The sequence below is a fragment of the Lontra canadensis genome, unplaced genomic scaffold, assembly GCF_010015895.1.
Source record: "Lontra canadensis isolate GAN:19392208 unplaced genomic scaffold, GSC_riverotter_1.0 scaffold112, whole genome shotgun sequence".
In the NCBI taxonomy this organism is placed as follows: Eukaryota; Metazoa; Chordata; class Mammalia; order Carnivora; family Mustelidae; genus Lontra; species Lontra canadensis.
In genome coordinates, this window is record NW_022631106.1 from 1889992 (window position 1) to 1911312 (window position 21321).

A 21321-nucleotide genomic window follows, 5' to 3' on the forward strand; every position below is an offset into this window, starting at 1 on the left:
ATAAACTCTATTTTTAAGAAACATTCAGTGAGCCCAAGAGAATGTAATATAACCTTCAAATAAAACAATGAGAAGTAAGATTTTCTACTGGGGCATAAATAATATGCAAAAGAACATTATCAACCTTCAACATTATAAACCTCAACAGCTATAACTCATGAGCTAAAACTCAAAATGGCAACTAAGTTACTAAAAACACTTTATAACACTAACAACCAATCCATGTATTATCAACAACCCTACCTCACTAGCAAAATCACACCTCAGATTTAGTTTTCCTCTCACTTAACACTAGTAATAACCCAAGTCTAAAACTACAAATTCAAATATACCAAAAACAAAACTGATGGCCAAAATTATTTAACTTTGAAAATACTGAAAAATATGTAGTTTATAAACTTAACCTACAACACAATTTATGTATATGACTCAAATGAACATCCACCCAAGGTTTTAAACACCAACTGTATCGATAAAAGAAAACGTTACAATTTCCAACAAAAAGAGATCTTTCTACATACATATATTCAAATGCAACCTGTTACAATTTTTAGTAATGAAGATCAGCAGTCTACTACTGACTGATGAGTTGGGAACTCAGTCTACCACAACTGAAACTAGAACAGGTATGTTTTAGTTTCAACCGTCACAAATTGGGCAAATGTCTGTTCACACCTTTTTAGCTATTGTTGTACAATACAAAATCTGAGTGGCCTTTGTCCCTGATTCTTGGGATGGAGATTCTAAATCCTAGGAATTTTACAACTGGTAGGAGGAATCTTTGTTATCCGTGGTGGGCCCCTAGGACATCTTTTTATATTAATATAGAACTCTCATTGGGCCCCTAGTTTCAGGATGGGGCTAACCACACTTGATAGGCCAGTTAAGTGAGGGGTGCCCAGCTGGTTCAGTGGGTTAAGCATCCAACTCTTGGTTTTGGCTCAGGTCATGATACTGTGGTTGTGAGATCCAGCCTCAAATTCAGCTCTGCTCAGCACTTAGTCTGCTTCAGATGCTCTCTCCCTCTCTCTCAAATAAATAAATCTTAGAAAGAAAGATAAAGGCCACTCAAGTGATTAGAGGGTTGGGGCTTTGGGCCACATGAGATCAGTCTGACCTCATGGAAGAAAGGGGTGCTGGAGACTGATTCACCATGTGGCTAATAATTCAATTAATCATGCCTATGTAAAAAACTCCAATAAAAATTCTGGACACCAAGGCCTAGATGAGTTTCCCTGGTGGTAATTACATATCAATGTGACAGGATAGCACGTTCTGGGACATGGAAGCTTTATATTTGGGACCCTTCCAGACATCTCTCTAGGTATATCTCCATTTGGCTTGCCCTGATTTGTATACTTTATAATAAAACTATAATTCCAACTATGGTGCGTGCAAGTATTTCCTGAGTTCTGAGTCACTTTAGCAAATTATCAAATCTGAGGGAGTAGTGGGAACTCCCAAATTTGTAGCCAGTTGGTCAGAAGTACAGGTGGCCCCAAAACCCTGGAGTTTGCAACGAGTACCTTAAAGTGAAAACAATCTTGTGGACTGTGCCCTTAACCTGTGATGTTGTCTGCCCTAACTTTAGGTAGTTTTTTTTCCTTTAAAGATTTTATTTATTCACCCGAGACAGAAAGAGAGAAAGAGAGAGAGAGAGAGAGAGAGAGCGAGCGCGCGCACGCGCATGAGCAAGGGGAAAGGCAGAGGGAGAGGGAAAAGCAGACTCCCTGCTGAGCTGGGATCCCAGCCGTAGGGCTCAATCCCAGGACCCAGAGATCATGACCTGAGCCAAAGGCAGACACTTAACCATATGAGCCACCCAGGTGCCCTAAATCTGAGTAACTAGTGCCAGAATCACACTGCAGCTATACATGTAACAAGATACACTGCCTGACCTGTCACTTATAGGAACTGAATGGAAAAAAAGCCAAGTGAAGTACTTTTTAAGGCATAAACCATTACAAAAAGTAAAAGACATTTTTGGTTATGCTCTCAAAAATATTAAAGAAAAAACTTAAAATATTTTAATTCAGGATTGTCCAATTTAATTTTTCAAAAAACTGCTTAAACTAATAGAACTTATTTTAAGATATAATTCAGAACTCTGATGAAAAACATTTAAAAGGGAAAGGAATCTAAATCATAATTAAGACTAATGCCTAAGTAATTAAAATATATGAAGTTCATTCTTAGTAATCTCAAGTATAGACATGATAGACTTCAGAAAAACCTAAGGTTCAGCTATTACTTTCTAACTAAATCTCCAAAAAGCTCATTTTCGCCTTGGTTATGCTCAGGAATGACTGAAGACACTAAGCAACATTTTGGTTACTCAGACACTGGATTCAAGTAAAAATCATTCACATCATGGGCGCCTGAGTGGCTCAGTGGGTTAAAGCCTCTGCCTTCGGCTCGGGTCATGATCCCAGGGTCCTGGGATCGAGCCCCACATCGGGCTCTCTGCTCCGCGGGGAGCAGGCTTCCCTTCCTCTCTCTCTGCCTGCCTCTCTGCCTACTTGTGATCTCTCTGTCAAATAAGTAAATAAAATCTTTAAAAAAAAAAAAAAAATTCACATCACAACTTTTTTGCCCATCCTTAACTAATCTTTAATTCAACAATAAAGCCTTGAAAAAATTACTGAAACTAGGGGTGCATGAGTGGCTCAGTCAGTTAAATGTCTGACTCTTGGTTTCAGCTCAGGTGGTGATCTCAGGGTCCCTGAGATGGGAGTCCTGCTTGGGGCTCTGCACTCAGCAAGAAGTCCCCATTAAGTTCCTTTCTCTTTGCCCCTCCCCCTGCTAAAAAAAAATCTTTAAAAAAATTACTCAAACTAACCTGTATGCATAGACAGCTACCTGACTACAGGAGAAAGCATATTTTAATTTGACTGGATAATACCCTCCTTACTTACTAAACATAAAGACTTAAAGATTTGTTCCATAATCCATAGAAACACATCACTAATTTTTACTTACTTGCTACCTGAAATTTTAGCCTTAAGCAAATTTAAAGATATCTGTATTTTCTTAAATCTGATGTATCACATCTTTAACGTAAAACTTTTTCAAACTATTTACAAGCTGACCTTCCATGGCACACATGCTTTGACTTATTTCAGTAACTATGTAATGAGGAAAAAAAAATGATTTTGCCTATCATCAACCTATTAAAACATTTTTCACTTATAGTATACCCATTTATGTGTAATAGTTAAACCCAAAGAAAACTTACCCACAAATAATGAAATTACTTGTAGTTTGAGGAACACCACACACAAATAACACAATAAAACATAATAGCAAGTTTCCAAACAGAAACCTTGTTTTAATGTGCCTCAAAGCAAAGCAGTTATGACCCCAGGTTATGAAATGAGGTAGGAGTAGATGAAAATCCTGGCTCCTTTCTTACCTGTGTGATAGGACCCAAGGAACATTATCTGAGTCTGTTTCTTTATAACCGTGCCTACCTCAGAGTGGTTATGAATATTAAATGAAAGACTGCTCTTACGAAAGAGCCTGACACACAGTAAATGTTTAGTAACTTAGCAATTGTTATTAAATTTTGGAACAAATGTTACACAGAGAAGCAATATTTTGATTTTTCCCTAAGTTTAAGGCCCACAGATAGGATCCTCCTGGTTAAAGTTGAAACGAAGAAAAAAAACATATTCCTACAAAGAGACATTTTACTAAAGATATGCAGACTAAGTAAAAATAACTGGTATAAAGCAGTGCAGTTACTTTTAATGGAAAATCTTAGTTTCTAACAATTCAAGTTGCATTAGCTGAAAGTATCTATTATTACAAAGCTATTGTTTGTCCCCATTCTTTCTTCTCTATTTCTGGAAAATACTAAAGAGAAAACAAAATCACATTATGAAAAGATGAACAGAAAGGGGAAAAAAATATGATGTAGAGCCACCTGGGTGGTACAGTTGGTTGGGTGTCTGACTCTTGGTTTTGGCTCAGGTCATGATCTCAGGATGGTGATCTCAGGGTCATGATTAAGCCTCCCGTTGGCTGGTCTCCACACTTGGTGTGGAGTTGGCTTGGGATTCTCTCTCTCCCTCTGCCCTAAGTGATAAACAAATCTTTAATCACTCTTAAGTTCTCATTAAGAACCAAACACAATGGGGGGGGGATCCATAACGAAAAACAGCAGAAACTGAACATAAAAGATGATAAAACACTTCTCCTTTCCCAAATACTACAGGATTCATCCTTCAACTGGATCTTCAAGGATTTTCTGTCTTCAGCCTCCAGCAAGTCCTTTTATCTCCACGGTCCTATCTCCAGCACAACTTCAAAAGGAAACAGGTAAAAGCTACTCTGGTGGGCAGCTGCTAAGATAATCTCTCCATCTTTTACAGATCTGAGAATGAAAAGGCTGAATTCCACATTAGACCAATACTAGTCTCCATCCTCAACTGCTTACTTTTTAATCTATTCTAGGCATCCACAAAATGTACTTAAGTATGAGTTCCATAAACATTATTTTGGTAGCCAAAAATAACACAATAAACACAAAATTCAATGATTATACCTTTGTCTCATGCAAAAACACAAAATCCTAAGTCAATTTCCAAGTTAATTTCAAATACTGTTTCTAGAGACTATAAAATTACCCTGTCCTAAGCACTTTACATATATTAACTCATTTATTACTCATCGTAATTCTAAAACATACATATGGTCCTTATCTCACAGATGAGCAAACTGAGGCATCAAGATATTAAGTTGCCCAAGCCTAAAGAATCAGTAAATAGTAGGAGACACCATTCTGACCCAGGCTGTCTGATTCCAGAACAATGTTTAAATTAAGTATACCAATTATTCATTTAACAAGTTTTGTTGAGCACCTGCCAGGTAGAATTCTAAGCACTGGGGATAGAGCTGTGAGAACAAGTCAGACAAGGCCCCTGCCTTCAAGTGGAAGAGAGGCCTTGGAGCAAACAAGTATGTGGGGAAAATTTATCAGTAAGTGAACAGTGTATCCTCACCTAGCAGTAAGTGCTATGAACAAAAATTAAAATGACAGCATCGGGCACCTGGGTGGCTCAGTGGGTTAAAGTCTCTGCCTTCGGCTCAGGTCATGATCCCAGGGTCCTGGTATCGAGCCCCGCATCAGGCTCTCTGCTCAGCAGGGAGCCTGCTTCCTCCTCTCCCTCGGCCTGCTTCTCTGCCTACCTGTGATCTCTGTATGTCAAATAAATAAATAAAATCTTTAAAAAAAATAGGGGCGCCTGGGTGGCTCAGTGGGTTAAAGCCTCCGCCTTTGGCCCAGGTCATGATCTCAGGGTCCTGGGATAGAGCCCCGCATCGGGCTCTCTGCTCAGCGGGGAGCCTGCTTCCCTCCACTTTCTCTCTCTGCCTGCCTCTTTGCCTGCTTGTAATCTCTGTCAAATAAATAAATAAAATCTTAAAAAAAAAAAAACTTTTAAAAAAAATAATAGTAAAATAAAATGACAGCATCAAAAGTGGCTGAGGGAGGGACTGGCTTCTATTTTAGGGATCCAGGAAGGCCTTGCTGAGGTGATAACATTTGACCAGCAAAGAGAAGATGTAAAGGCAAGATAACCACCAGGAGAAAGGGGTGGCCCAACTAAGAGAATAGCAAGTTTAATACCCCTAAGCTAAGAACAGTTTAATTAGTTCGAGAAATGGCAAAAGGACCAGGGGACTGGGGCAGGGTGACAAAGAGTCACATGGTAAGAAGTCCAGTTAGGACTGGCAGCTGCTAAATCATGTAATGCCCCAGGAGCTGTGGTAGGGAGTTCTGATTCAATGTTAAGGGTAACAGGAAGCTTTCAGAGGCTTTTGAGCACAAGAATGACAGCCTGACTAACTTCTTTAAAAAGCTCTCTCTGGGGGTGCCTGTGTGGCTTAGTTAAGCGTCTGACTTCCGGCTAAGGTCATGATCACAGGGTTCTGGAATGGAGCCCGTTGTCAGGTCTAGGAGTCTGCCTGTCCCTCTCCTTCTCTCTGCTCCACCCCCCCCCATGCCCACTCTGTCTCTCTCTCTTTCAAATAAATTTTAGAAATAAAGATTGCTTTGATTCTTATGTGGGGATCAGTCAGAAAGAAAAGCAAGAGAAAAAGAGATAGGGAGGCACTGTTCCGACCAGAACTCAGACTAGGATTTATGTACTGTTTGTTAAGTAGAAGAGGCACTAAAGGAACATGCAACCCAACAGTCTCTTTATAAAAAAGACTTTTAAAAGTATGCATCCTCCCTTCGTCTTCATCCCCCCTTCCTGACTTGTCTTTGAAAAAAATCAAATTATTTTTTAATATCCAAGTTAATGCTTCAGTTGGTACTATATATAGGAGAAAAAAGATTAAAACATATTTCCTTCAGGGGCACCTGGGTGGCTCAGTTGGTTAAGTGTCCAACTCTTGATTTCAGCTCATGTCGTGATCTCAGGGTTGTGAGCTCAAACTCTGAGTGGAGCCTACTTAAGATTCTCTCCCTCCCTCTCTGCACCCCTACCCTGGCCCCACTCATACACACTCTCTCTCAAAAAAAAAAAAAAAAAAAGCACCAAAAAACCCATTTCCTTCATTTGTAAGTATTCTGCTCAATATCCTATAATATATAATATGCCACACACATGCATATATTATTAAGAAGCAGAAAGTAAAGAGCTTTACTATTTAGCTCAGAGCTCATTCATTAACCTGGAGAAAAGGAGTAACTAGCCTGTCTTCTGATCAGCTCTCTTCTCATACTTTGTTTCCAGCATATCCTGGCTCATTCTAGACTGTGAATTGTAATAAAAAAAATAAAAAGTATACCAGAGGGAATATGTATGTATTTACTGAACATCTCTGTGTACCAGGTACTCAAGAGATGCCTTACATTCAAAGACTTATTTACTCATTAACTATCCAAAGGAGGAAATAATATCTTCATTCTACACCTGAGGATAAAATCAAATATTAGTAACTTAAATTGTTCAAGGTCACACAGCTAATAAGCCAGAATTTAAATCTACATCTAACTCTAAAGTTTTTATCTTTCCAATACAGCAACTGTCAGATTAAGATCAAACACATGTAGTCTTCCCAACTTATTATTAATGACTGGCTTGTTGCTGGTGAAGACAGGGTTTTTCTTTTTCGTAGAACTGAGTTTTGCAGCTGGAGTGGGGAAAAAGGAGTGATCCTAATGACTCAAACACATTATTTTGAAAAATTATTTTCCACTTGAAATATCATAAATATTAATCCTAAGAGTGATTCTTACCTTTTTAGGAAAAAAAGTCGTAACTATGTATTGTTCACCATAAAATAGAAGTAAAGTTCTATCACAAAAGATGAGTTGGGTATGGACGGATAGAGAAAAAGAGGATATGCACAAAAAGATAATCTTCAAGACACGTGTCGAATCTGAGTGACAAATAGCCTAAGAATTGAATAGAGATCCTCCTAAACCTGAGAAAAATTCACCGAAGAGGGACTTTAGATGAACCTCCCAAGAATGCAGCCTAGGAAACATAGGGAGGGAACCACTTGCTAGCAGCACTGGCACTGGCTAACACAAAGATATGAGAGAAAGCAAAGATGGGAAGTTTGGGAAGCAGGTTCCCCCAAAGGCTGGATTACTGTGTACTCCACAGCAAGAACCAACGTAATGGTGTGACCAACCCTAAAGCAGCAGCAGCTAACTCCTGAAGACTAAAGCGGAGAGGCCAGACAGCCCAGACCCACAGAATTAAGAACTGTTACATTAAAGTCCTTAAAAGTTACAGGTGCTTTTACGGGATGTGCTAGCCTACATTATTTTCACCTAAATGAAACCATTCCCACTCTATACATGACCTGCGAAGGCGTGAAAGACAAATAGTAAACTTATACCATCTGCACTTATTTTGTTTTAAACAAGGGGGACTCAATAAAGGAGTGTTAGATTATTTTATTTCCTCACAGACTGGATTTAGGTAGTAAGAGCCGTGAAATACACAAGGAAAAGCCCCTTTTCGGTCTACTCAGGGGCTTAATCATTTTAATAGTGAGTGGAAGTGTGAAAAGGGCACTTGTAAGGACAGTTGGGAAAAGGTATCGTGCATATTAAAGGAACAGGTAACAAGGAAAACTAAGTGAATAAAAATTGCCTTCAGCTAGTCCAACATCGATTTGGGGGGAGGGGAGTCTGATGTAGGGGTCACGGGGTGGGGGGAGGGATGGCGTGGCGGGAAACCGGGCGGAGAGCACCCGCGCCCGGCCCTGGCCGACATCCTGCGATGCTTCAGGAACCTACGACCGAACGCGCGCATGAATGAATGGCGCGGGGCTGAATGGCCGGCCCAGGCGCCGACGCAGGAGGAAGGAGTTTGCCGCGCGGTGTGAGCGGGGCCGGGGGTGGCGTCCGCCGGCTAGACCGTGCGAGCACCGAGGGAAGGGCCGCTATGCGAGTCTCCCGCGCGCGGCGGTCGTGGGCCGGCGGCAGGGTCGGCGGCTCCCGGCCGGCCGCGCCATGGCGGTGGGGGAAGGGGAGGTCACGCGTTACATAACCCGGCAGCTGCCGCGCTCGGGGACGCCGCGGGCAGCCCAGGCCGCTAGAGGACGGCCTGCGGTGCCCGGGCCGGCGCACCCTCCCCAGCCCCGCCTCAGGCGGTCCGCGCTCGGGCCGCCGCCGGGCCGGTCTGCGGCGCCTCCGGGCGACGCGTGTCCGGTCCCACCCCTCCCCCACCCCCGCCGCCGGCCCGGGGGTCGCTCACCTTCCGCGTTGCCCCGGACCACCATGCCCGGGCACGGCCGCCTGCTCAGCCTCGCGGGCTCCGGCGCCGCTCCGGCCGCCGCACAGTGCCCTCGCCGGGGGCCCGAAGGAGGGTCGCGGGAAGGAGTCACACCGCTGCGCCGCGGCCCACGCTCGCCCCACGCTCACGGCGGCCGGCCCTGCGCGCGTTAAGCGGCTGCTCCCGCCCCTCCCCTTCTCTGGCGGGCGCGCGCGCCGCAGCTCCGCCCCGCCCCTCCCCCTCCACGGCCGGCGCGCTCCCTGACTCCTCCCTCTTCCCTCCCCGCCTGCGCCGACCTGCCCGGCGCTCACGCCAGGCGAGCCGCTGTCCCCGCCCCGAATCGCACTCACCCCCCGCGCGGCGTACGCGCCGGGTCCACACCCTGCCCCAGGCGACCCCCGCGCTGCGAGCTCGGCGCCTCGGAGCTCCGCCGGTGCCGGCCCCGCCCCGCCCCGCCCTCCCGCCACCGCCTGCTGAGGGCAGCGCCTCCGCGGCACGTGACCGTCTCGCTCGCTGGGGCGGAGAGGAGTGCTGCGCGGGCCCGCCTTCGGCTTCGCGCCGCTTGCCCTGCAACTCCGCAGCCTGCGTGCATCTCGCTTGGGTCGCGGCGCGTCCGTTGCTTCTACCGACGGCGCGCTGCCCCCGTCCCGCGATGGACTCCCCACTCTGGGATGATACAAGTGTGGGAACCGACCATGCTTTAAACCCTGGTGCTGTCTGAAGATAACGAGAAACACACGGGTCCCCTGTCCACAAGCGATTGCTTTACAGTGACATCTAGCGGAGAAAGGGACACACATGAACTGACACTTTCCTATGCGAGGGAGCAACCGAGAATCATGGCCCACGTAGGTTAGCGAGAATGAACACTGCGCCACGGGGTGTGAGCGATTCATCGCCAGCTCCCGCAGGGACACAAACACCATTTCTCGTCCTTTGAGTTTCTTCCCGGGATTGCACCTGCACCTGGATATTTGTAAACCTACAGCAGGTATCCCACCCCACGTGCAGCGCTGGGGTTACACGTGAAATCAATTTTCCACTAAAGTTAAAAACAAATCGTATATTGTGTATGCTTAAATACAAACTTTATTTGAGGGCCTCCCGGCAATAGTTGTTCCATAAGGACCATTTCCCCCTTTTGGCAGTGTCGCTTTGCCAAGGGATCCCACAATGCTATTATAATAGTCTTAATTGTTGTAATAAACAAACGTGAAGCGAACCTCCGTGCAAAGGCTCAACACTTTTTTTTCCTTATTCCCTTACCCAAGATACTTGAAGAGTTTGCATGTACTTAGGAAACTGCTGTTTTGAAAACTTATTTTTCAGAGTTGAGACTTGTTTACTGGTAATTCAGAGGATATTCGAATGAGTTGCTTCTTTTATTCTAGACTTTTCGGGTTTTGCCATTTTATAGACTTATAGATGCACTTCAATTTCGGTGTTCTTGTCTCTATCAGGTGGCATGTTTTTCTGAGACGTCACAATTTAATACACATGGTGTAATTTCTGCAGGCTCACAATCAGTTAGTTGCCCACTGCAACTAGGGTATCCTCATCTGCTGAGATCCCACAGAAAAACAGTAACAACTCTTACTAATTTTTTTTTAATATATATCTCTAAATGGCAGCATTCTGTTAATAAGAAATGCCAAAACCTGGGTGCCTGGGTGGCTCGGTGGATTAAAGCCTCTGCCTTGGGCTCAGGTCATGATCCCAGGGTCCTGGAATCCAGCCCCACATTGGGCTCTCTGCTCAGCAAGGAGCCTGCTTCTTCCTGCCTCTCTGCCTGCTTGTGATCTCTGTCTGTCTAATAAATAAATAAAATATTTAAAATCAAACAAACAAAAAAAAGAAATGCCAAAACTCGATTTTCAAATTGAAAAAGAAAGAAGTGGGAACTCTACAGGAAATGTACCGTTGTATTTCAATTGACATTTTTTCCCCACTCTTTCCTTTTAGAGTCAAAGATTGTTTTGGTTTTTTTTTTCCTCTCAAGAAAGAAACACAAACATTGAGCTAACTGGTCTTGGCAACATCTTTATAGAAGATGGTAAGATGGTATAACTGCACTTTAGTGCTAAGTAGTGGAAAGCCTCTGATAAGGAAGAAAAACAATCACATTGCTCTTCAGATAAAATAGAACAAAAAAGAGAGATGAGGAGTACATAAATAAAATGTATACAAACTCTAAAATCCTTCATACAGTTTTGTCAGTTTCCTTTCATTTTTGCCCATTCTAGAATGTTCTGTGTTATGCTCTCCCATAATAGATTACATTATGTCTGAAGAGCCCTTTCTTTCAATTTTGTCCAGTCACCTACATTCATTCCTTCATTCACTTCCATTTATTCTCATGAGAATTATCTTTCCCGTCTAAGGGGAGCTGGCCTGACCTTTGGGTAGTGCAACTGAGCGAGCCACTCTGGACTCCCACACTTGGGAGATACTTTGGGGTACTTTACCTTATTCCTATTCTGAGCTTCATTAAAATTTATTTTTGAGATTTCTGTCATTACTGACATCTCAAGGGGCCTATGAAAGTTTAGACCCTTGCAGGGACAGCCCTGGGAAAGGACATGGCTCTGCTATCTTTTAACCTCTGTATCTGGCATAAACTTTCCTTCAAAACATCCACACCTAGTCTCAAATACCAAAGACAGAAAATAAGAACATGAAACCATTAAAAAACAGAGATTTGTACTCGAGTCCCTTGGGTGATATGCACACGGTAACGCCTGTGATTTACTCATGGGAAAGAACAATCGTGCTGATCGTTGTAAGGCATTCAGCATGTTATTCTGAACAATGAAATAATGACAAGGAAGAATGAGCACAAACCCACAGAAACTTAGAAAGGAATTTGGAACCAGAACTGTTTTACCAAGACTTAATTCTTCTAAACAAATTATCTGTTCCTACAGAATAAAAAAAGACCATGGACAGGTATTTATGTATATCTAGATTTAAACAGCATAGCTCACAAAATTGAGGATGATTCAACAAGTAAGTTATGATGAGCATTCTGAATGACAGTTACTCTTTGGTCAACAGTGAACAAAATGCATTTCCTGCTCCCGAAAATTTCCAGTGTAGGAAGGGAGGCCTCTGCAGAACAGGTTAAGTGTGGCTACTGGCAAGCATTCTATGGGAACATAGAAAGGATGTCCGGGAGACTTCCTCAAGAGAGTGACATCTCAGCAAAGACTGAGATCCTAGTCGAGTTGGCTAGGGGAATGCCGCACCCCATGGAGGGATTACCATGTGCAAAGCCAGAGAAGGGAGGGAGAACAGGGAACATTCCAGAAACTGCAGGGTGGGAAGTACAGAGGGACATGGGGGCAGGTATGCTGAAAAAAGGAGGCTGGAGAAGCAAGAAGGGGTCCCAACATAAACGGTCTCTTAGAGTGTACGAATATGTTTTGCCTGTATCTGCCCGGCAATTAATCATTGAAGTCCTTAAGTTTTCCTTTTGTTTTTGTTTTTGTTTTAATTTACTTAAGTAATCTCTACACCCAACAGGGGGCTCAAGCTCCCAACCCCTGAGATCAAGAGTCCCTTGCTCTTCCAACTGAGACAGCCAGGCACCCCAAATCATTAAAGGCTTTTAACAGGTAAAGAGACTTTGGAAAATCACTCTGGCTGTTGTGTGGAAAGTAGGGTTGGGGCAGTCAGGAAGTCTTGTATTAGTCCAGGAGCCCAGGTGCAGGCAGAGAAGGCAGTGGGTTGAATTTGACAAGGGTAGGGGTTTTGCAAAGCAATCATAATGCATGGAGAAAAGCGCAAAGAAATTGAGAATGTATTCAAGGGAGGGATTATATAGATTGATCATGGAACTGAGTCTCAGTAATTTTTTTTTATAGCATTCTTAGGCCAAAAGAAATACCTACAAGTTTCATTTATAAAGGAGGTAAGGAAAAGTGAATGGGAAGAAATCAGAGAGGGAGATAAACCATGAGAGAGTCTGGACTCCAGGAATCAAACTAAGGGTTGAAGGAAGGGGGCTGGGGGAATGGGGTACCTGGGTGATAAAAAGAAAATTAAATTAAAAATTAAGTTAAAAAAACAAGGTAAGGCCAAACAATAAGCATCTGTGACATAACAATTTAGTAGCCATTTGAAAAAATTGAAAGAAAGTGAAAGCAAAAATAGTATTTGAATTTCATTTCTAAATAACTATTACTTCCCAATGGGAACTATGTGCCCATCAGGCAATGTAAAACTTTTCAGACTATGGGATCAAATTGTATATTGCCATCCTCACTTCCCATTCCACACTGGCAAAAACCATTCATACATATTGCTTCATATTCCATTATCACAGGAGGTATAAGGGTGTATGGCTGGCTCAATCAGTAGAGCATGATCTCAGGGTCATGAGTTCAAGCCCCACAAAGGGCATGGAGTCTACTTAAAAAAAAAAAAAAAGAAGAAGAAAGAAAGGAAAAAAGAAAAACAAACAAAAAACAGAACAGGAAGTTGAGTTTGTCCCATTACTACTGATAATAAGTTAAATACCAAGCTAGGTGGTGACAGCCAGATCTCTCCATTGTAAAAGCATGTCTTCCCCTGTGTATACTGTGGAGCAGTACATTTTATCAAGTGAATAGTTTCTTCAACAGTTTTTTTTAAACTAATGGTTTCAGTATTCATGGATAATCTTGGACTGAATGAGTTGTTTTATTGGGTTGCAAAGAAAGGATTTTCTTTTTTTTTTTTTAAAGATTTTATTTATTTATTTGACACAGAGAGATCACAAGTAGGCAGAGAGGCAGGCAGAGAGAGGAAGGGACGCAGGCTCCCCGCTGAGCAGAGAGCCCAATGCAGGGCTCGATCCCAGGACCCTGAGATCATAACCTGAGCTGAAGGCAGAGGCTTAACCCACTGAGCCACCCAGATGCCCCAAGAAAGGATTTACTAATTCCATAATTTCTCCCACATTGATTAGTTGGCATTTTTCTGGAAAAAAAGAACTGTCCCTATCAACTGGGGATAAACTATCATTTCTCCTTGAGGAGGGTAAATGCTTAATTCCTTCCATTTAATTACTAATATTTGTAGAAAAGTATTATCTAATAGTTACCTCCAATAGTGGTAAATGAGCTTTTTCTTTGTTTTTCCTCGTTTCTTCAAAATGCAAAAATGCTCATAAATATTTATTTATTATAATCTCTCAATTTATTATACTCATTCTTTTTGATGTGTAAATTGTCCCAGATTTGGCCAGTTATACCCCCTTCAAGTTGCTCCCTATGGCCTGTAACACATTTCAATAGTTGTTTTCTGGGTTTTTTTAAGATTATTTATTTATTTATTTATTTATGGCATGGTGAGGGAAGGGCAGAGGCAGAGGGAAAGAAATCATCTTCAGCAGACTCCCTGCTGAGCACAGAGGCCTGATGTGGGGCTCAATCCCAAGACCCCAAGATCATGATCTGAACTGAAATCAAGAGTCAGAGGCTTAACCAACTGAGCCACCCAAGTGCCTCCACCCCAGTAATTGTTTAAAATGTTGTTTTGTTTTGTTTTTTAATCAAATAAAGGTACCACTATTACTCTTCTCTTTTGGGGTTTTCTTAGCGATTCTTGCTTGCTAACTTTTTTCATTTTAGGATCAACTTCTATAGTTCTCTGGGGAGAGGGAACTTGATATCTTTATTGGGATCTCATTAAACTTATATATAAACTTGGGGATAATTTTTGGTGGACAGACATCTTATCCAAGGACATGGGACATCTTTCCATTTATTCATTGTCACGTTGGAGTCTTTCAGAAGTTTCCCAAAATTTTGATTATAGAAGTTTGTGCACATTTCTATTTTTATATATTTTATGTATGTGTTTTTATTGCTATAGTAAATAGTCTTCTTATTTATTATCTTTTCATACTAGCAATTGTTTACATGAAATCTATTCATTTTTTAATAGGTTAATTTTACATTCTTCTACTGTATTAAGATGCCTATTGTTTGTATTGGTACTTTTCATTGATTTTCTTGTGTTTTTCAAATCGTTTATCATATCATTTGCATACCGGTATCATTTTAATTCTTCATTTGCAATTTTTATTTCTCTTATCATTTTTCTCTTATTTGATTGCTTTGGTGAATACCTCTAATATATCATAGTTGATATAGTGGGAAACTGCTTTGTTCCTAATTTTAATGGTAATGGGTCCAATGTTTCACTTTAAGTAAGATAGTAGTTTTGAGGCTGAGATATATATTAAGTATGATCCTGAAAATTAAAAGGAGTCTGGACTTCCAGTTTCACTTGACCTGTAAAGATCTTAGAAGTTATCACTCCCATCCTTACAATAATTAGTGACATTTTTAGATGTATCAGAGAACTGAGATCACATGACAGAATACCACCTCAAAAATCTACAGACAAGCATATCCAGAGTATATAGCATTAGAACAGAAACTATTGGATGCCATAAGATAGTAAGAATACTTACATGGAAATTTTGATGAATTGCTAGAGCCTGTTTGGACAAGTGTAAGAATGAGAAACTTGGGAGCAGCAGTCATACATTTTAATTCAACTATATTAAGAATTACTTTAAATGTGAATGGTTTAAACACATCAGTTAAAAAATGAAAGTTTTCAAGTTGGATTTAAGACAAAACAAAACTAGATACTATGTACAAGAAAATGCACTTAAAATATAAAGACTCAGATATGGGGCGCCTGGGTGGCTCAGTGGGTTAAAGCCTCTGTCTGCGGCTCAGGTCATGATCTCAGGGTCCTGGGATCAAGCCCCACATCGGGCTCTCTGCTCCACGGGGAGCCTGCTTCCTCCTCTCTCTGCCTGCCTCTCTGCCTACTTGTGATCTCTGTCTGTCAAATAAATAAATAAAATCTTAAAAAAAAAATAAAGACTCAGATAGGTTAACAATAATAGGATAGAGAAAGGTATACCTTGCTAGCTCTAACCCAGTGAAAGTTGGAATAGCTATATTAATTTCAACCCAAAAGGCTTTCAAAAAAGTAATATTATCAGGGATAAAGAAGGGCAATTATATAATGATAAAAACGTTAATTTTCCAAGAAGATATAATAATCTGTATTTTAAATGTACCTAAAAACAGTGTCAAAATACATGAAACAAAAGCTGATGGAACCAAAAAGAGAAATAGACAAATCCACTATTATAGTTAAAGACTTCTACACCCTTCTGTCAGTAATTCATAAATCAAGCAGACAGAAGAAAACAGTAAGGATATAGATGACCTGAACAACACTATCAATCAACTTGATCTAATCGACATTTATAGGATATTCTACCCAACAAGAGCAGAATATACATTCTTCTCAATTGCACATGAAGCATTCATCAGGGTAGACAGCATTCTGGGTCATGAAATATACCTTAACAAATTTAAAAAAATAGAAACCATACAAAGTAAGTTCTCAGACCATGAAATTAAACTAGAAATGAATAACAGAAAGATAGCTGGGAAAATCTACAAATGGTTGGAGATTAAACAACACATTTCTAAATAACACAAGGATCAAAGAAGTCTCAAGAAACATTTAAAAATATTTTGAACCAAATGAAAATATAACTTATCACAAAATGTGTGGGATGTAGTGAAAGTAGTGCTTAGAGAGAAATTTTTAGTATCAAATATATATTAGGAAAGAAGAAAGATCTAATATAAATAATCAGTAATTTTCTACCTTAGGAAACTTGAGAAATAAGAAAAAATTAAATCAGCAGAAGAAAGAATATAATAAAATTAGAGCAGATATCAGTGAAATTGAAAACAGGGAAACCAGAAAATCAATAAAAACAAAATTTGGTTCTTTTGAAAAGATCAATAAAGTTGATAAGCCTCTAGCCAAGCTAAACAAGAAAAAAGAGAGAAGACATAAATGACCAATATCAGGAATGATATTGGTAATGATTTCATTCCCCATGGGCATTAAAAATAGAATAAGGTAATACTACGAACAATTTTGATAGCTTAGATGAAATGGACCAATTATTTGAAAGATACAAACTACCAAAACTCACTCAAGTATATAGTCTTTTCAACATACAATTCTATGTCTATTTTTTTTTAAAGATTTTATTTATTTATTTGACAGAGAGAGATCACAAGTAGACAGAGAGGCAGGCAGAGAGAGAGAGAGAGAGAGAGAGAGAGAAGCAGGCCCCCTGCTGAGCAGAGAGCCCGATGCGGGACTTGATCCCAAGACCCTGAGATCATGACCTGAGCCGAAGGCAGCGGCTTAACCCACTGAGCCACCCAGGCGCCCCCAATTCTATGTCTATTAAAGAGATTGTTTTAAGTCTTCCCAACAAAGAAAATGCCAGCCCATCATGGTTTCACTGGTGAATTCTACCAAATATTCAAAGGAAAAAAGTCATTTCTACCCCGTATCTTTCAGAAAATGAAAAAAAGAAACACTTCCTAACTTGTTTTATTATCGAAACCAGTTAAAGATGGAACAGTTAAGGAAAACTACAGTTTCTCATTAATTCAGACACAGAAATCCTTAACAAAATATTAGCAAATTGAATTCAGCAATATATTAAACAGGTAAAACATTACAACCAAATGGAACTTGCTCTAAGAATGCAAAACTGGTTCAATATCTATAAATGACTCAATGTAATTAATCATATTAAAGGACTATGAAAACCCATATAATTATACAATAGTTGTTGAAAAACATTCAAAATAATTTAAGCTAGAAATAGGTAAGTTTTTTAGCTAATGAAGGGTATACATAAAAATCTTATAGCTTAGGGGCACCTGGGTGGCTCAGTGGGTTGAGCCTCTGTCTTTGGCTCAGGTCGTGGTCTCGGGGTCCTGGGATCAAACCCCACATCGGGCTCTCTGCTCGGGAGCCTGCTTCTCCCTTTCTCTCTGCCTGCCTCTCTGTCTACTTCTGATCTCTCTCTCTCTGTCAAATAAATAAATAAAATCTTTAAAAAAAAAAAAAACAACTTACAGCTTATATTATACTTAATGGTGAGAGACTGCATGCTTTCCTCTAAGAATAGGAACAAAGGAAGTATATCCTTTTTCATGGCTGCTGCTCAACATTGTACTGGAAGTCCTGGCCAATGCAATACAACAAGAAAAGAAAATATGATTATACAGATTGGAAAGGAGAAAATGAAACTGTCTTTACTTGCAGATGACATAAATGTCTATGTAAAAAAACCTAAAAGAGAATTTACAAAAAATATCCTGGGATTAATAAGTGAGTATAACAAGGTCACAGAATACAAGGTCAATATACAGAAGTCATTTGGTTTTTTACATATCAGCAAAGAATAATTGGAATTTGAAATGAAAATAAGAAGAAATCAATAGTCATCAACGAGGGCACCTAGCTGGCTCAGTCATGGAGTGTGCAATTCTTTTTTTTTTTTTAATTTATTTATTTATTTGACAGATAGAGGTCACAAGTAGGCAGAGAGGCAGGCGGAGAGAGAGGGGGAAGCAGGCTCCCCGCCAAGCAGAGAGCCCAATGCAGGGCTCGATCCCAGGACCCTGGGTTCATGACCTGAGCCAAATCAGAGGCTTTAACCCACTGAGCCACCCAGGCGCCCCTAGAGAGTGCAATTCTTGATCTTGGAGTTGTGAGTTTGAGCCTCATTTTGGGCTTAAAGATTATTTAAAAGAATTGTCATCAGTGGCATTTTAAATAGAAAGATAATAGCTAATTATTATTAATGTATCATGTACATTGTAATCACCCTCTCAAGTCAAATGAACACTTTAATTCATGCTGTTTTTAATTTAGCAACAGGAGAAGAGAGGAACTTCTTCTCAAACAAATGAGTTATATATTTATAACTCATATTTTACATTTATATTCTCTTATATTCTTATATTCTCCAATTTTTAGTGGCATAAAATAGTTTCCTAACTTCTTTGATCATTTTTAAACTTAAAATTACTTTTATCAAAAGCTTGTAGCTTTTCCCTGCCCCTTAACTTCTGATTTTCAAGCCAACACTGTCAATTTTTGTAACAATTTATTTGTGGCATTTGCCTTCATGTTTCCAATAGCGTGTTTATGTTGCTAATACTTGCTTTTTCAATTTTAGATTTAGGCTACTGATTTCTTACTATGAAATATGTGTATTTGGCTGTCTCAAGTGAGGATTTATAGGCAAACACACATTTTTCACCTCATATATTCTCATTTTAGGTATGTTACAAAATTTGGTTACATCAGCACTTATTGTTTATATTACCATGACTATTTTTTCAAGATTTTATTTATTTGAGAGATTGAAAGAGAGAGCATGAGTGGGGGAAGGGGCAGAGAGAGAAGCAGACTCCCCCCTGAGCATGGAGCCCCACTTGGGGTTTGATCCTGGAACTCCAGGATCATGACCCAAGTTGAAGGCAGATGCTCAACTGACTGCGCCACACAGGTGCCCCTATCATGAATATTTAAATTAGCATTCGGAGGTGACTCATATATTTATATGACCATAATTTTTTTATAATCAGTGTATCAGTTTTCATTTTTTTCCTTTGAGTCAATAATCAAAAACTTTCCAAGAAAAAAAAAAAGCCCAAGACCCGTTGGCTTTACTGATGAATTCTATGAAACGATTAAAGAATTAATACCAATCCCCCTCAAACCCAAACTATTTAAAGAATTGAAGAGAACATTTCAAAACTTATTTTATGAAGCTAGTATTACGTGATACCAAAGTCAGACAAGGACACTATAAGAAAATTAAACTACATGCCAATATCCCCAATGAACATAGATCTAAGAGAGTAGACCTTCATTGTTCCACCACAAACACACACAGACACACACAATGGAAACTATGTGAGGGGATGGATGTGTTAAGTTGATTTTGATAATGATATTATGAAGTATACACATAACAATTCAACACATTGTACGTTTTAAATATATGCAATTTTACTTGTTGATCAACCTCAATAAAGCTGGAAAAAATTGTCTTTTCTGTTTTCTGTCCATTTGTTCTCCTTTCTAGGAGGTTCTTCGACTTTATCTTCTAAATCTTAACCAACACCAAAACTTCAAACTGTCATATTTTACATTTCTAAGAGCTCCCTTTTGTACCACTAAGATTCCTTATTTGCTTAACAATACCATTTTTATTCTTATTGCAGAGATATTTTCTTATCTCTCAATGGATATTAATGATAGTAACAACTTCAAAATTTTTCTTCTTTCCTTTAATTCTCCTCCTGTCCCTTTATATCTTCTCTTCACCTTTTGGTTTGGTTCTTATCTTTCACATTAGACACTGTATTCATTTGCTCAGGCTGCCATAACAAATACCACAGACTGAGTGGCTTTCAACAGAAATTTATTTTCTCACAGTTCTGGAGGCTGGAAGTCCAAGATTCAGGTGTCAAAAGGGTTGGTTTCTGTTAAGCCCTCTCTCCTTGGATTGCAGACAGCCACCTTCTTGCTGTGTCCTCACACAGCCTTCTTCCTGTGTACATACATGCATTCCTGGAGTCTCTTCTTCTTCCTATAAGGATGCCAATCCTATTGATCGCCCCCCACCCCGCATGGCTTCATTTGACCTTAATTACCTCCCTAAAGGCCCTACCTCCAAATACAGTTACATTAGGGGTTGACTTCAGCATATGAATTTGTGGGAGGAGACAAAATTTAGTCCATTACAGACACCTTCCTCAAATTTGATAATTATGACTATCTGCTCATATTTAAACATGAGGCCTTAAAAGAACCGTGTGACATAGAAGGACCTGTTGAATGATGGGTTCCTTTCCCAGATAACCAGAGGGTCAGCTACCTGCTGGATGCAGCATCCTGAAATATCAGGGAATATTGGCCTTTTAGGAAGGATGCTTTATTTTGTCTATAGGAAGACCCTTGGTCCTGCTAAGGGAGATTAGGCCTGGCTGAAGATCTCTGTACTACAGCCAAGGTAGGGCAGAAGTGGGGGTGGGCAGGAACCCAAAAGTCTCAACCTCTAATGCATACGCTTTCATTTAATCCCGTTTTCATCAGGATGTCCCTCCTTCATCTTGCTTTGCATCCTTGAATCCAGAGCTTCTCAGATCAGCATTTCCAGGAGCAAACTTCTACTCTTACACTGTGGGCGGGGAACAGGTGTCATCTGGGTACACAGGCTCTGAGGCCAACTAAAGGGCTTATCTGCTTTCTTATAGATTCATTCCAAGTCTGTTCTGGGTGCTGGGTACCTGCAGCCGCCAACAACCCGGCAAATTTCCTGTGCTCATGGCACTTACTTCCTAGTCAGTAAAAGTAATCAACACACAAATAAAAAGCTGCGTTCCACAAAACATCAGGTAGTGGGGAGTGCTATATGGAGTATAGGAAAACAGGGAAGAAGGGCAGACTGGGGAAGGGTGGGTGTATTAGAGATGTGGTAAGGAAAGCCCTCTTTGGTAAAGAGGCTTTTGAGCAGAGACCAGAAGAAAGTAAGGAAAGAAGACAGGCAGTTATCTTGGAGAAGGGGATTCCAGGTTCAAATGACAGAGTCACAAAGAACCACATAGATTTAACTGTGTTAACACATTGTTTAACACATAGTTCCACCTCCATTTATCTTAAGTCTCAGCTG

At 40.5% G+C, this 21321-nt stretch overlaps 1 protein-coding gene across 3 annotated transcripts in view; it reads right to left on the minus strand.

Moving 5' to 3' along the window:
• REV1 (REV1 DNA directed polymerase) overlaps window positions 1-8919 on the minus strand; it is a 93480-nt gene extending 84561 nt beyond the window's left edge. For 2 of the 3 annotated variants that reach the window (XR_004380621.1, XM_032840311.1), the window contains exon 1: window positions 8724-8919. The gene's annotated coding sequence lies outside the window, so the exon portion shown is untranslated. The remainder of the gene's footprint in view (window positions 1-8723) is intronic. The other variant, XM_032840310.1, reaches the window with a different exon arrangement.
• Window positions 8920-21321: the final 12402 nt, after the last annotated feature.